This window comes from Girardinichthys multiradiatus, chromosome 7 (genome assembly GCF_021462225.1).
Source record: "Girardinichthys multiradiatus isolate DD_20200921_A chromosome 7, DD_fGirMul_XY1, whole genome shotgun sequence".
Classification (NCBI taxonomy): domain Eukaryota; kingdom Metazoa; phylum Chordata; class Actinopteri; order Cyprinodontiformes; family Goodeidae; genus Girardinichthys; species Girardinichthys multiradiatus.
Window position 1 is genome coordinate 45,174,704 of NC_061800.1, and position 13,532 is coordinate 45,188,235.

The 13,532-nt window shown below is 41.8% G+C and overlaps 1 protein-coding gene across 1 annotated transcript in view; it reads right to left on the reverse strand.

The window, feature by feature from the left end:
* The window catches only part of slc39a10 (solute carrier family 39 member 10), a 49,843-nt gene extending 39,297 nt beyond the window's left edge, over positions 1–10,546 (reverse strand). The window contains exon 1 of the mRNA XM_047370130.1: positions 10,251–10,546. The gene's annotated coding sequence lies outside the window, so the exon portion shown is untranslated. The remainder of the gene's footprint in view (positions 1–10,250) is intronic.
* Between the last annotated feature and the right edge of the window lie 2,986 nt (positions 10,547–13,532).

A 13,532-nucleotide genomic window follows, 5' to 3' on the forward strand; every position in this document is an offset into this window, starting at 1 on the left:
GCCATGTATGAGGGTATGAAATCTCGGCTAATGCAACCATCCATTGGCCTTCTAAATCAATATGTTGAGCTAAATTTACACGGAAACTTGAACTGGTATTATTTTTAAACACTTCCATGCTAGCATTAGATGGAAGAGTAACGTAAAAGCCATCATCCTCTACCTGACGGTTCATGATGCTGTGTCAACTGTGAGGTTTAGTGCAAACCTTTTTTATACGTTTCGAAGTTCATCAAACTTGATCCAACTGTTGAATTTCTCAGGCCAGTTTTTCCAGCTTACAAAAACCTGTTTGACTCCCTTGACCGTACGTCGTTTTAATATTTTTTCCACTTGATACATCTTGTCGTTAAATATTTTTACTTTTTGAAGTTCCTCAGCGTAAAAGGAACCCTCGATAGGTTCTCCATCCAAATCTTTGAGTTTGTATACAGGAGGAGATCGGGGTATCCGGTCATACACTGTAAACACTTCATCCGTAAAACTCTGTTCGTATTTTTTGTCAAACACTCCACGGACCTTGGATATTCTGACAAGATCCCCTTGTTTAAACGTTGTCACTGAGTCCTTGCAATATCTGTTGGACTTGACATCATACAGATTCTGAAACACTTGAAAGGCATTTTCTGGGGTCACTTCCATAGGGCTCATTTTAATGCTGGAGTGGTAGGAATGGTTGTAGCTTCTAGCTAGGTTTTGCAGTACATCGACGTACCGCCGGGTATTGTTAGCTGTAAAATATCTCCACATCCTTGTTTTTAATGTGCGGTTAAATCTCTCGACCACTGAAGCTTTTGCTTCACTCGCTGTGGCAAAATGTTCAATACCGTGTTTCTCCATTAAAACTTTAAATTTCTTGTTAAAAAATTATTTACCGGCATCAGTCTGAAGTTTTTTGGGGATCTGACTTTCTGTAAAAACTGATTAAAATGCCTTTACCACCTCAACGGCTGTTTTCCTCTTCAAAACTCGTACATACGCCCTTTTTGAAAAGATGTCAATGACTGTTAATAAATAATTATAACCATCATTTTCCATGGCCAGAGCTTGCATGTCACAGAGATCAGCCTGGAACTGCCTCAATGGTCTGGTGACAAAAACTCTGTTTCTCGGGAACTTTATTCTTGCAGGTTTATGTAGAGTATAGGTATCTTCTCCTGATAAAAAATCTTTAACTTTTTCAACCGCAACCTTCTTTCCCGTTTCATCTTGCATAACCCTCCTCAGCCTATATACACCCCCAAAACTTCCCGGATTTGAAGGGCTATAATATACTTTCTTCATCAGCCGTCTTCCTGCCATCTCTGCCTTATGCTCACTCTGCCGATTACTTGTTAAATAATGAGGAAAAAACACACAGGAGGGTAGATTTATCCTTATTTTTATTTTTTTTTGTATTTAATATAAACAAAAAACAACCAGAAAACAAAATCAGATAAAATGCAGATGAATTCAAACACTACTAGCTTTTAAACAACACTTTTTGGGAAAGGTTACTATGTTCCTACTTTAATTGTATTTAATGGTAAAAAGAAAAAAGAAGAAAAATCATATAATGCAGATTAACTAAAGTACTGGAATACTAAAAAAAAAAATGATACAACAAGTCATCAAACATGTGAGATCAGTTTGTCAGTCCATAGCACTCTGAAACAGAGTTAAGTTGTTTGAGATGTTTCTCATCGACCATGCGATCATAAACGTGCGCTATTGCACTGTGGATGCCTTGTACCGATTTCAGTTCATATAAAACCGTCTTGGCAATCGTCTTCACTCTGAAGTCATCCGCTTGTATGCTTCGAAGTACCAGAAGATTCTGAATAGCAGGAATGAGTTTGGGGGTTACGAGTCGTCGTACGATGCGTTGAAAGTTGACTTGGTAATAATCCTCCCCCAGTACCTCCAGGCAATGGTGTTGACGCTGGCTTGGGTGGTTCGTTATACATCCATAGCAGGTTTCTCTGAGATAGTTCAAAGAGGTTATGTTGAATAAATGAAGTATCGCTGTTTTCACCGTATTGATGAGGGTGGTTGAGAACCAACCGTCAATTTCGTCCTCCTGGTTACTCTCATCCTCTGCTGAAGGCTGAGGGTCCTCCATCGGTTCCAGGGTTTGTGTAGGGGCTTCGGTAGAGGGTGAGTAGCCGGTGGCTACCTCCTCCTCCACGACCACCTTCATGTCTTCAGGCAGGACATTCGCGTCTACAGACTCAGCCATGAATAGCGGTGATGGTGAGCAGAGGTCTGGAGAAAGCGGTAGATATTTCATGTTGTATCCTGTAGGTGATGCAGGACTGAAGTGGTTCTCTGAGAATGAGGATGTTGAGGTGGATGGTGAGAAGAGGTCAGGGGAAGGCGGATGATATGGTCCAATGTTGAAGCTTTCATCGTGCTCAGGAGAGAAGTGGATCTCTGCTCGGTGGTTGTAGAGATCCCTGTATGGTGTCGGTCCACTCATTCTCATGATACGATTCTCAGTGTCTGTGAGCTTGCAGTTATCCCCCCGTATATATATCATAGGAAGGGGCGGGTCCTCAGAAGAGGGTTCGTTCTAAACGTAAAACAGGAAACGTCAGCGTTTTTTTCACTGACATGACATCGATCCAACTTCGTGACTTTTGGAAAAGGTCGGAAAGACGATGTCCAATTTCACTCATCTTCTCTGCCCAAGCTTCAAACGGCAGAGCCAGCATTGTCTTGAATACGCCGCAGTCTTGATTGAAAGCCTCCAACACAAACAGATCTGAGGGACTCGTCCGGTTGTTCCTGCGTCTGCTTGCCCGAAAAGACCAGCGGCCATTTGCTGTGGTTTTTGACCCCCACACTGCGCTAAAGAGAGGTTCTCTCTCAGCTATTTCAACATCGGATGGTATATGAAACATTCTCGCCCGTTTTACAGGTCGAGGAGACAGTTCATTTTCTTCTTCTTCCTCCCTCTCCTGCCTTGAGACTGTTTCAGGGCTATCATTAAGGTGCGGGATTGCAAGCTTTAACACAGCCCAGTCGCTGTGGGTGAGTGTACACAGAGCCAGTGATCCATTAAATACCTCATCTTGATCCAATTGATACAGGCAAAGCTCTCCTATTTCATACATGAAAATATAACCCCAGCTGCCAACCAGGCCATATGGCTCCAAAGACCATTCTTCCTGCAGAGTCTTGAACGGGGGTCTTTGTACCCTGCAGATGTAGTATGTTGATTTCTTAGGAGCATTCAATTCACGGGATGAATACTGGTAGACGGTCACTGGGGTTTCGCACAGAACTGACATACCTCTTGGCCGAACCGAGGTCTGATTTTCAACCATGGTTGTTGAAGTTGATGTTGGATCCTCATCATCGGTAGAGTATGTCACGACGGGAATTCCGATAGGTATCTCCGTTGAGGAAGTATATGATGCAGTTGCTTGTTCATCATCATCATCTTGGCACGCGTTGCGTTTCTCCTCCGCTTGACGATAAACTCTCTTAACTCTAGCCATTGTTGAACGGGTGTTCTTTTTTTTCCAACGAATGCTGCATGTAAAGTGCAGAGTTTTATCTCTGTATTTAAAGTAAACACTAAGGCATGCCCTATTGTTTTCATTGGGTTATTCAAGGTTTAACGATGCTTACAAACACACCCCCTCTATTTTTAATTGGTGCTGATGCCAAACAGTTTCCGATAATACCATATTTGTCTTGTTCTATTTATAACAAACACACCCCTGTGTTTTAATTGACTCATTTAAGGTATCGCCCCTAATGACAACAACCAATCAACATCCACTGTTACGCCCCCCTTGGACACACCACCTGCTTGACCACGTGACCTCCTGCCCACCGGAAATCCCGCCCTCACCGGAAGTCCCACCCACCTGTCAAAAAGTTTGATGAAAGGGTGTACTTAAATTCTCTCTTGCATGCACTGTTAGCTGTTCATCATTATCCTCCTTAGAAATATTAATATGTAACAAATGTAAGCCATTATTTGCAGACAACATAAAAAGGGGGCAATTATTACCAAATTCCTTCAGTTAAACCGCAGAATAAAACTACAAACAGGCAAATCTATGATGTAATGAGATAAAGCAGCTTTCCTCTCATACTAAAAATATGCACTTCTAGATATCTGACTATAAACTGTTAAATAAAACAGCATTCTGCTCGTCAGTGCCTTCTGCCAGGATCTCATTCACACAAGATGTTTCATTTTTAAATATGAATCCATTCCTTCTGAAAAATAACTGATCTATTATTTAAAGCTTGGTGACATTTCGGAACAACGAACAGACTTTACTCATGTAAGAGGAGCTGTAAGCATGCACTGATGTAGGTTCGTTGTTCAGAGGCTTGTACTGTGTAAAAAGCCTGGTTTGGTTTGAAACAAGAACCCTTGTCGGGTCTGAGCAGGACCTGAGTAAGAACTCATTCATTTTACATCTACTAACAAAGTTCATCTCCTGGAAGTTCAGAAGAAACTCAGCTCCACAAAGCATGATCTGAATTATTCATGACCCTGACACTGGGTACAGCAATAATCAGTTGAAATTACTGGATCTGAAGTTATACATCTTCAGTTCCTAATGGGAGTTCTGGTGGAGGGAAAAGGACATCGGGACGGTTCTGTTAACGAGAGCGCAGAAGAAATTCAAACTCACGAAACAAATCTTTCTCGTTTGTGATTCATTATTTATTTCTACACATCTCTGTGCAGAGTAAAACCTCAGGATGTGTTCCCCGCAGCTGTTCACGTGTGTGCAGCTGTTGCTCGGCATGCTCGGGGATTTTCCAGCTGCACACACTCCTTTAAAATTCATACCTCTAAGCAAAATGTCTTCATGTGGACAGAGTCAAACTTACAGATGGGAAGTTGTTCCGACTGAGAAACACACTGCAGCAAATACACTATTAGTCATGTAGATCCAAGGCTGCAGATCGTTTCCTGAGCAGAACCAGATCTCAATCCACAAGACTGTCTATCATCCTTAAAACACAGATATAACAACTGGGAAACTTCATGGACGCAAGCTTTGCTTCATGGTTTTTTTTTTCTGAAACAAAAAAAAAAAAAGGGTTGGTGTAACTAATGCCAGAACCCAGAACCACTGACTGAATAGGAAAGAACCACTTCTGGGTCGAGCGCAGATCGGGCTAAGTGTGTTGGGGACAGCAGCAATTTTTCTGAGATGTGAAGGTGAGAGAAAGGCTGGAGGTGATGGAGATGCTGTTCCTCCAGCTGATGCAGCTGCAGGAGGAATGTATGTGCAGAACATATACATTCACCCCCTCCATGCCCACCCCTCGTATACACGGACACATCATCAAAGGACTTACTACCTCATTGCCCATTTGCACCTTGCTAATGTATATTGCACTTTTTTCTATTTAGGTGTTTTTATTTGTATTTCCTTAATGTATGCTATACGTGCCTCTTTTAATTGCCCCCCCGGGGGGATAAATAATTTTTTTTGAATTGAATTGCACCACTTCTTGCACAGCTTTGATTAGAAGATTTTAGTTGAACTTTTCCAGTTAAGAGCAAACCAGTTATTAAAACAACAACTTTGACTCAAACTGGGAAAAATCAGACTGAACTGATGAACAGAAAGAAACTTATTAGCTACATTCAGAGGTAATAAATACTGTTTTAAAAATCTGTTCCAGTAATAAAAGTAAGGAATAAGAAACTGAATGAGATCTTGGTCACTCTCTAAAAACCAGCAGAGCAACTACTCCACCTGTTGTTTCTCTGGTGTTTCCTTTACTTCTGGCCTAATTCACCATGCTGAGTCAGCATGTCGTGCAGCTATTAACCCTCAGGTCTTATGGTTGAGCCGACCAAACGAGATGGAAAACGAGCTTCATTAACTCATCTAAGATCATTCAAGTTTTTGTCTAGATGTATTCCATGAAAATATGTCTTGGAGCAATGCACTTCAGGACATCTTACAACTTTAAGGAAAATCAGTCCTAGGTTAAATGTTTTTCTTAGGGTGAAATGTGATCCAAGTTTTATTTAGCTCCAAAATTACACATTTGTTTTTATGGTTTTGAAGTAACTTTTGTAAAAAATATCCCCAACAGTCTTTATTAAACTGAAAATCACGAATTGAGTCCAACAATGTGAAACTTCAGCATAGCATCAACTAATTCTTCAAACACCAACTTTATAAGATATTCAAAAAATGTACAAATGCAACATTGAGGTCAGGCCTGTTTGACCTCAGCAGTAAATGCATGAAAATATCATGTTGCTGCTAAATGTTTCAGGTGAAATTTTGCAAACAAGCTGAATGAAGAAGGATCTTAAACCCAACAAACGAGTAAATCTCATTGGCTATTTTTCCAATTTGTCCCGCCTTTCTAACCAACTAAAATGGGCTCTGACAGGATTTCATCTCCCTAAGATATTTCTATACCACTTTTATTCAATAAAGAAAATGTCAATCATTTTCTGCCACAATTCTTGCTTTTTTCCTTAGTTTTAGTCTACTTTTCATCCTGGATAAAAAAAAGGCTGGATGCAGAAAAATCACAACCTGATTTTATACGACTGTTTTTTACTTATATCGACGATCTGTGAACTATTCTGTGCTGCAAAGTTCTGTCTTTGCTCAGAACCACTGAACATCATTAATGGCAGCTGGACTTTGCATCTATGATGTGTTTGAGTGTTTCCTTCTCAAACCCCAGAGAAGGAGCTATTTTCCCTAACTAGTTTGGTGAATAAGGTCTGAATGCCTTTTTTTAATCATCAGAAAAAATGAGAAGCAGCATCAGACAAATGGGACACCATATGATCATGTGAAGCACTTTGAATCATCTTGCTGTTGAAATGTGCTATATAAATTTACTTTCCTTCTTCTAAAATGCGTTTTAGCTCAACCGATGTAACATAAACCACACCTTCACAAAAGTTCCACTTTTGTTTTGTCAGCCCACGGAATATTTTCCCATTTTAAACAAGTTTTTAGGATTTCCCTAGGTCAAATTATCAGGCAGCATAGGATACATTTTCACTGTTACGCTGATGATACTCAGCTTTACTTATCCATAAATCCTGATGAGCCCAACCAGTTAGATAGACTACAAGCATGTCTTGAAGACATAAAAACTTGGATGACTTTTAATTTTCTGCTTCTAAATTCAGACAAGACAGAAGTTGTTGTCTTTGGACCGGAGTCTTTAAAAAAGAAACTGCTTAGTTGATCACTTAACCTGGATGGCATTAAATTGACCTCTGATAATAAAGTAAAAAACCTTGGTGTTATTTTTGACCAGGACATGTCATTTAAATCCCTTATTAAACAGGTTTCTAGGATTTCCTTCTTTCATCTCCGGAACATTGCCAAAATTAGAAATATCCTATCTAGGAGTGACGCTGAAAAACTAGTCCATGCATTTGTTACTTCAAGGCTGGACTATTGTAATTCGTTACTATCAGGATGTCCACAAAATGCAGTTAAAAGCCTTCAGCTGATTCAAAATGCTGCAGCAAGAGTTCTGATGAAAATTAAAAAGAGAGATCATATTTCTCCTATTTTAGCTTCCCTTCATTGGCTCCCTGTTAAATCCAGAATATAATTTAAAATTCTCCTCCTCACATATAAAGCCCTTAATGATCTAGCTCCATCATACATCAGAGATCTGATTGGTCCATATGTTCCTAACATAACACTTTGTTCTCAGTCTGCAGGTTTACTGGTGGTTCCTAGAGTCTCTAGAAGTAGAATGGGAGGCAGATCCTTTAGTTATCAGGCTTCTCTCCTGTGGAACCAGCTCCCAGTTTTAGTCCGTGAGGCAGACACCCTGTCTACTTTTAAGGCTAGGCTTAAAACTTTCCTTTTTGATAAAGCTTACAGTTAGAGTGGCTTAGTTTATCCTGAGCTATCTTCCTTATTTTTTACCTCCGTCTTCTTCCCTCCCTGTTGGTTGGAGTAAGGGGGAGTCAGGTTTAGCCTAAACCGGCTCAGTTATGGTTGAGGTGCAAACACACCCTCCATTTCTGCTACCTGTGTGACCCCTTCTCTTTTCCAATGGTTATAATCAGTCTGACAGAGAGAGGTATCCCAATCCTTGTGGTTTTTAGTATAACAATGGCCATCAGTGGGCTCTAGATGGACAAACTTTATCAGTTTATTATTTTACTTAGTGCCCCTACACGTGGCCCATTCTGGGGTGGCCGGACTCTGGCACTCGATGGTTTGGTCTGGCCTCCCCGGCGGCTCTGCACCGTTCCGGACCCTTTGCGAGGTGCCTTGAGACGACATTGTTGCAAATAAGCGCCGTTTAACTAAATAATCTGAACTGAAACTATTGGTGTAGTTATGCTGCAATAGGCTTAGGCTGCTGGAGGACATAATGTTTAACCCTTTCTCTCTCCTAGACATGGCGATTGACTGAGCTTCTACTGTGACTAATTATATGTGCTCTCTTTCAGACTCTAACCTTGAAAACTGGCTCAGAGTTTATCTGTTCTTTCTTTGTAGGTGAAACGACTAAAGGAGGTACATCCATTAACATTTACTTTTCCTTCCCATAGAAAGTACTCCTGGATCAGTTCTTCTTTGTTCTCTTTGTGTCTCTGCTCTGTTTTCTCTAACCCCAGTCAGTCGTGGCAGATGGCCGCTCACACTGAGCCTGGTTCTGGTTCTGCTGGAGGTTTCTTCCTGTTAAAAGGGAGTTTTTCCTCTCCACTGTCACTACATGCATGCTCAGTATGAGGGATTGCTGCAAAGTCAACGCCAGTGACTGTCCACTGTCTCTACATGCTCATCCAGGAGGAGGGAATGCTGCAAGTCACTGACTGGATGCAATCTGCTGGGTTTCCTTAGACAGAAAAACTTTTTATCCAATTTGAATAAATAACTGAATCTAACTGCACTGTTCAATGATTAGGATTAATTGGAATGTCGGAATCTGACTTTTGTGAAGTGCGTTGAGGCGACATGTGTTGTGAATTGGTGCTATATAAATAAACTGAATTGAATTGAAGTCTTGGGGATCATTAGGAAGTTTTCAGCACATGATGTGCGTCATTGTGCTCAGCAGTGGTTTTGTCCTTGGAACTCTCCCAGGCTGTCGTTGTAGCCCAGTATCTTTCTTACTGCTGAATCATGAACTCTGACCTTTACTGAAATCCTAGTTAAGTCAGGATTTGCAGGGGGGTTCAATTTTTTACACAGTGTCAAGATGTCATTGACAACTCTCTTCTCTCAATAAAAAATTTCAAAAAAGCAAAAGAGGGCATGTGTCAGGGGGAGCAAACGTCTCACAGCACTATCTAAATACATTATATATAAATGGTTGAGTGTTTTTTTTTTTATATTATTTGTAGGTATTTGTAGTTATAGATAATTGTAGAATATGTGGGCTGTATAATAATGATACATATGAGAGGAGTTAATTAAAAAGACCCAAAACTATTATTGTTATAAATGAACACTGACAAATTAATTACATGCCTGTAAATATAGTTTACGACATATCAGCTACACGGCGGGTTTAATGGGAGTGATTTTAATCAGCATTTCCTTCCTCTTATTTACTGTTTTTGTCATATTAATATTAAAGTCTTTATGCTCGTTTACATTTTGGTTTTATTAAGTATATGTCGGTACAGACGTTACATGAACTTTAAAACCAGGTCATCTGATCTGAACTAAGCCCTTAACGCTGCCTATTCACTACAATATGACGGAATATAAATCAGAAGGGGGTGTGAGCGCCATCCTAACAATGAACACAAACCAGTTAGGATGGCTTTCCCGGAGTGAAGCGTTTCCTGGTGAAACGGGAGAGACAGATCACAACAAACACGATGTAAAGCTACTTCGGATATTCATCAATGAACCCTGGGAAGCAGCTCAGCCAACAGAGGAGCGACACGTGGTGCGCATACTCGACGACATTTCTTTCGCTTCAAACTAACTTCCACAGATCTCAGCAGATAAACCAATATATTACAGCTGACGGAGAGTAACATTAACGCTGGCTGACAGTAACTCTGGACCTCCTCTTTCACAGTAGCCACTCAGCTGCCTTTCAACCAGTAACAGCAGTAAATCTCATGCTAACGCTAACCTTCTCCAACTGCCCAACCAGCTAACGCTAGCTAGCAGAGGACCGTCAGGAAACTAGCCCTGTGTCCGCACAGAACAGAGAGTCATTTATGGGCCTCAGTTCTTTCTGAGTGTCTCTGAGCTGAGCTCTGTGATCCCAGCTACCAGAGTCCATGTTGGGGGAGTGAATGAAAACAAACGCTTTACCTCACTCAAGTGCCGTGTGCATCTCCTCTCCGCTCGGTACCAAAATATCGTGCGTAGTGTTTACGTTAGGGAACTACAGCTCAGCCTATCCACCAACCACTCTTACGCAGTTTCCTTAGAGTGACGGAGTGGTTGGGCCGTGTGTCTAACACAGTCGCGAGGAGATGACAGGCGTCAGCTTCTATCCGCCATATTGGCTGGGCTGTCACGTGACTGAAGTAAGGAAGTGGCGTTCAAACAGCAGCAGGCTGAGGCTGCTGGTTTATCCTGCTGCACAGAGCCAACATTCAACTGCAGATGCTTCAAGTCTCATTCAAGTCTCTCAGCTGTAAATAAAATTCAACATTTTAAAATTTTACTTTCATGCCCTTTTTATTTATATCACACCAACTTACAACTTTACAGGGCTCAATATCTACATTCAAATCAGAATTTTCAGCTCCATATGCAGAATTCAACCACGTCACAAAAGTGTTCTAACCCTAACCCTAAAGACCAGGTGACTGTTAAGGTCACTGGAGTACAATGGACTCGTCAACTCAAGGAAACCAGTTGGAGATGATCTGAGCTGGGTGACACATTATCCTGCATACAGTACATATCCACAAAACTGCCGCCCACTGGATATTTAATTACTTTTCTGACCATTTGCTCTAAACCTGAGATGCTTGTGTGTGAAAATCCAAGCACATCATCAGATGCTGAAAGACTCAGAGCACCCCATCTGGTAACAACAACCATACCATGTTCCAGGTCACTTGAATCCCCTTTCTCACCCATTCTGTTCAGTGTTCAACAACTCATCTTCACCACATGTAGATACGTAAACGCACTGAGCTGCAGCCATGTGTTTGACTGAATCCCTATTTGTGTTAAGCTATCGGATGAGTGTACCTAATAAAGCAGACCGAAAGTGTGCAATCAAATCACTCCAATGAACTTCTTGCTATATTATAACACATTTAAATTAAGTTTATAATGCCAAGTGGTAAAAGGTCATGTAACAAAACCTAACTGATTGCAATGAAAAAAGTCACTGAATCTGCAGTGATCCCTTATCCTAAGCAAACCTGTGGTGACAGTGGAAGAAATTAACTTCCTTTAACAGGAAGAAACCAGCAGAACAAGGCTCAGTATAGGCTGCTGGTTTGTGTCTAGCTGTGTGAAATGTTTGTTATAAAGAGTTTTAAGTGAGTAAAGCTGTATCAGACACTGTAGAACCTGGAACTAAATCCTTAAACATGGGTTACTGTTAGATCATACTAGTGGGCAGTGAGTCATAGCTGCCACTGAAAACAAACTGATGACATTATCTGCACTGAGGATGAATGAATCATATTACCACCAGATGTGGGATTTTATAAATAGAGCAGCAGATAAGAAAAAAATAGCACGATGTTGTGAATATGTACTTATTCTAAACGGCAACACAAAACCGCACAGCATGATTTAATGTACTAACTTGTGGTTCAGCACTGTGTTGCTGTTTGGCTTCAAACTAATAGTACTGTAGGTGGTTGGCTGGGGGTAGGGGGGAGCACAAATAAAGATTTGTTGTATATTTGTTTAAATAACTAACGTGGAATTGATGTAAATGGCTTGGAATCTGTCTGTTTTCTTAGACAGAATGGACTTTAGGGGTGAAGGTGAATTGAAAATAGATGTGTTGAAAGGTCATGTGACTGTGTTGAAGTGATTGTATTATCAGATAAAATGTAAAATGACACTGAGTGAGGAAACACTGACATCAGCTGTATGTGTTACCCACTCAGGCCTAAATATGCTGTACAGCATAGATGTTGTGTAATAACGGTTGGACCCGTGTGTGTTCTTTATGATGTTATGGTCTTTTTGGAGACAGAGGGAGTCTTTCAAGTGTAGAGAGAGGACCAACAATCTTTGGGCCGTGTTAATGACTCTCTGAAGCGGTGTCCTTTTAGCCACTGTATGGCTAGATACAGTAGGTCATTATGCTCCTAACAGAGCAACATAAAAAGGACACCGGCAGTCTCTATGTGATGTTATTTTTCCTAAGCGCCCTCAGGAAGTGCGGTCTCTGCTGGGCCTTTTTCAACAGCTTAGAGGTGTTCATGTTCCAGGTTAGTTCATCCTCGATGTAGACTCCCAGGAAATGAAAATCAGCCACCCTCTCCACTCAGTCCCACATAACACACAACCCTGTTGAGAGCCGGTGCTGAGGCAGAGGGCAGAAGATGTATGTTGACCCAGGTGACCCTCAGGCTGAGACCCATCAGGAAGCTGTGGATCCACATGCAGGTGGAATGTGACGGTCCAATGTCTCTCAGTTTGTCCACCAGTCTATGGGGAATAATGGTGTTGAATGCTGAGCTACAGTCCACAAAAAGCAGCCACACATAGCTCCTCCGCTGTTCTAGATTGGACAGTGTAGCGTGGAGATCTTTGGTTACTGTATCCTCAATGGATCTATTAGCCCTGTAGGCAAACTTGGTAGGGGTCATAACTGTTGGGGAGGAGTGATGAGAGCCCTGACCAGATGTTCAAAGAATTTCTGTGCAATTGCCTGGTAGTCATTTAGGTGGAAATATGGGATTTATTGGGCAGGGGGACAATGATGGAGGATTTCAGACAGGGTAGGACAGTGGATTGGGACAGGGAAAGGTAAAAAATCCTGGTGAGGACTCCTGCCAGCTGGTCAGCTTAGTCCCTCAGCACCTGTCCCGGGACACCGCAGCCTTCCTCAGCTTAATAGCCCACAGTGTGCACTTCATCTCATGCTCCCTACAGTGAGGATGTTGCTCCTGCGCACTGCAGGGTGCAGTGCAGCTGCCTTTGGTAGCACCATGTCAAAGGGGTGAAAGATAAGGCTCATCTCCTCTGCCAGCAAGGCATAACCATCAGCAGCACAGAGGTTGGTCTTGTTGTTGGTAAGCTGCTAAATCCCCTGGCACACCTGCCTGCTGTTGTTGCTGTCCAGGTGGTCCTGGACCTTCCTCCTATAGTCCAACCTAGCCTTTCTGATGCCTCTCTTCAGGCTTGCTCAGGCTGCTGTAGAGATCCTTATTGCCTGACCTGAAGGTGTTGTTTCTCTCCTTTAGCAGCTGCTGGACCTCCCTGGTCATCCGGGGCTTATTGTTGGGGTAGAGCCGGGAGCTTTTTTCTACAGTAACAGTGTCTATGCAGGTCTTCATGTAACATAGAACACTGTCTGTGAACACCTCCAGGTCTGAATTATTAAAACATCTCCCAGTTGGTTCTGTCAAAGCATTCCTGCAGCTTTTGGGAGGTATTATTTGGCCAAGT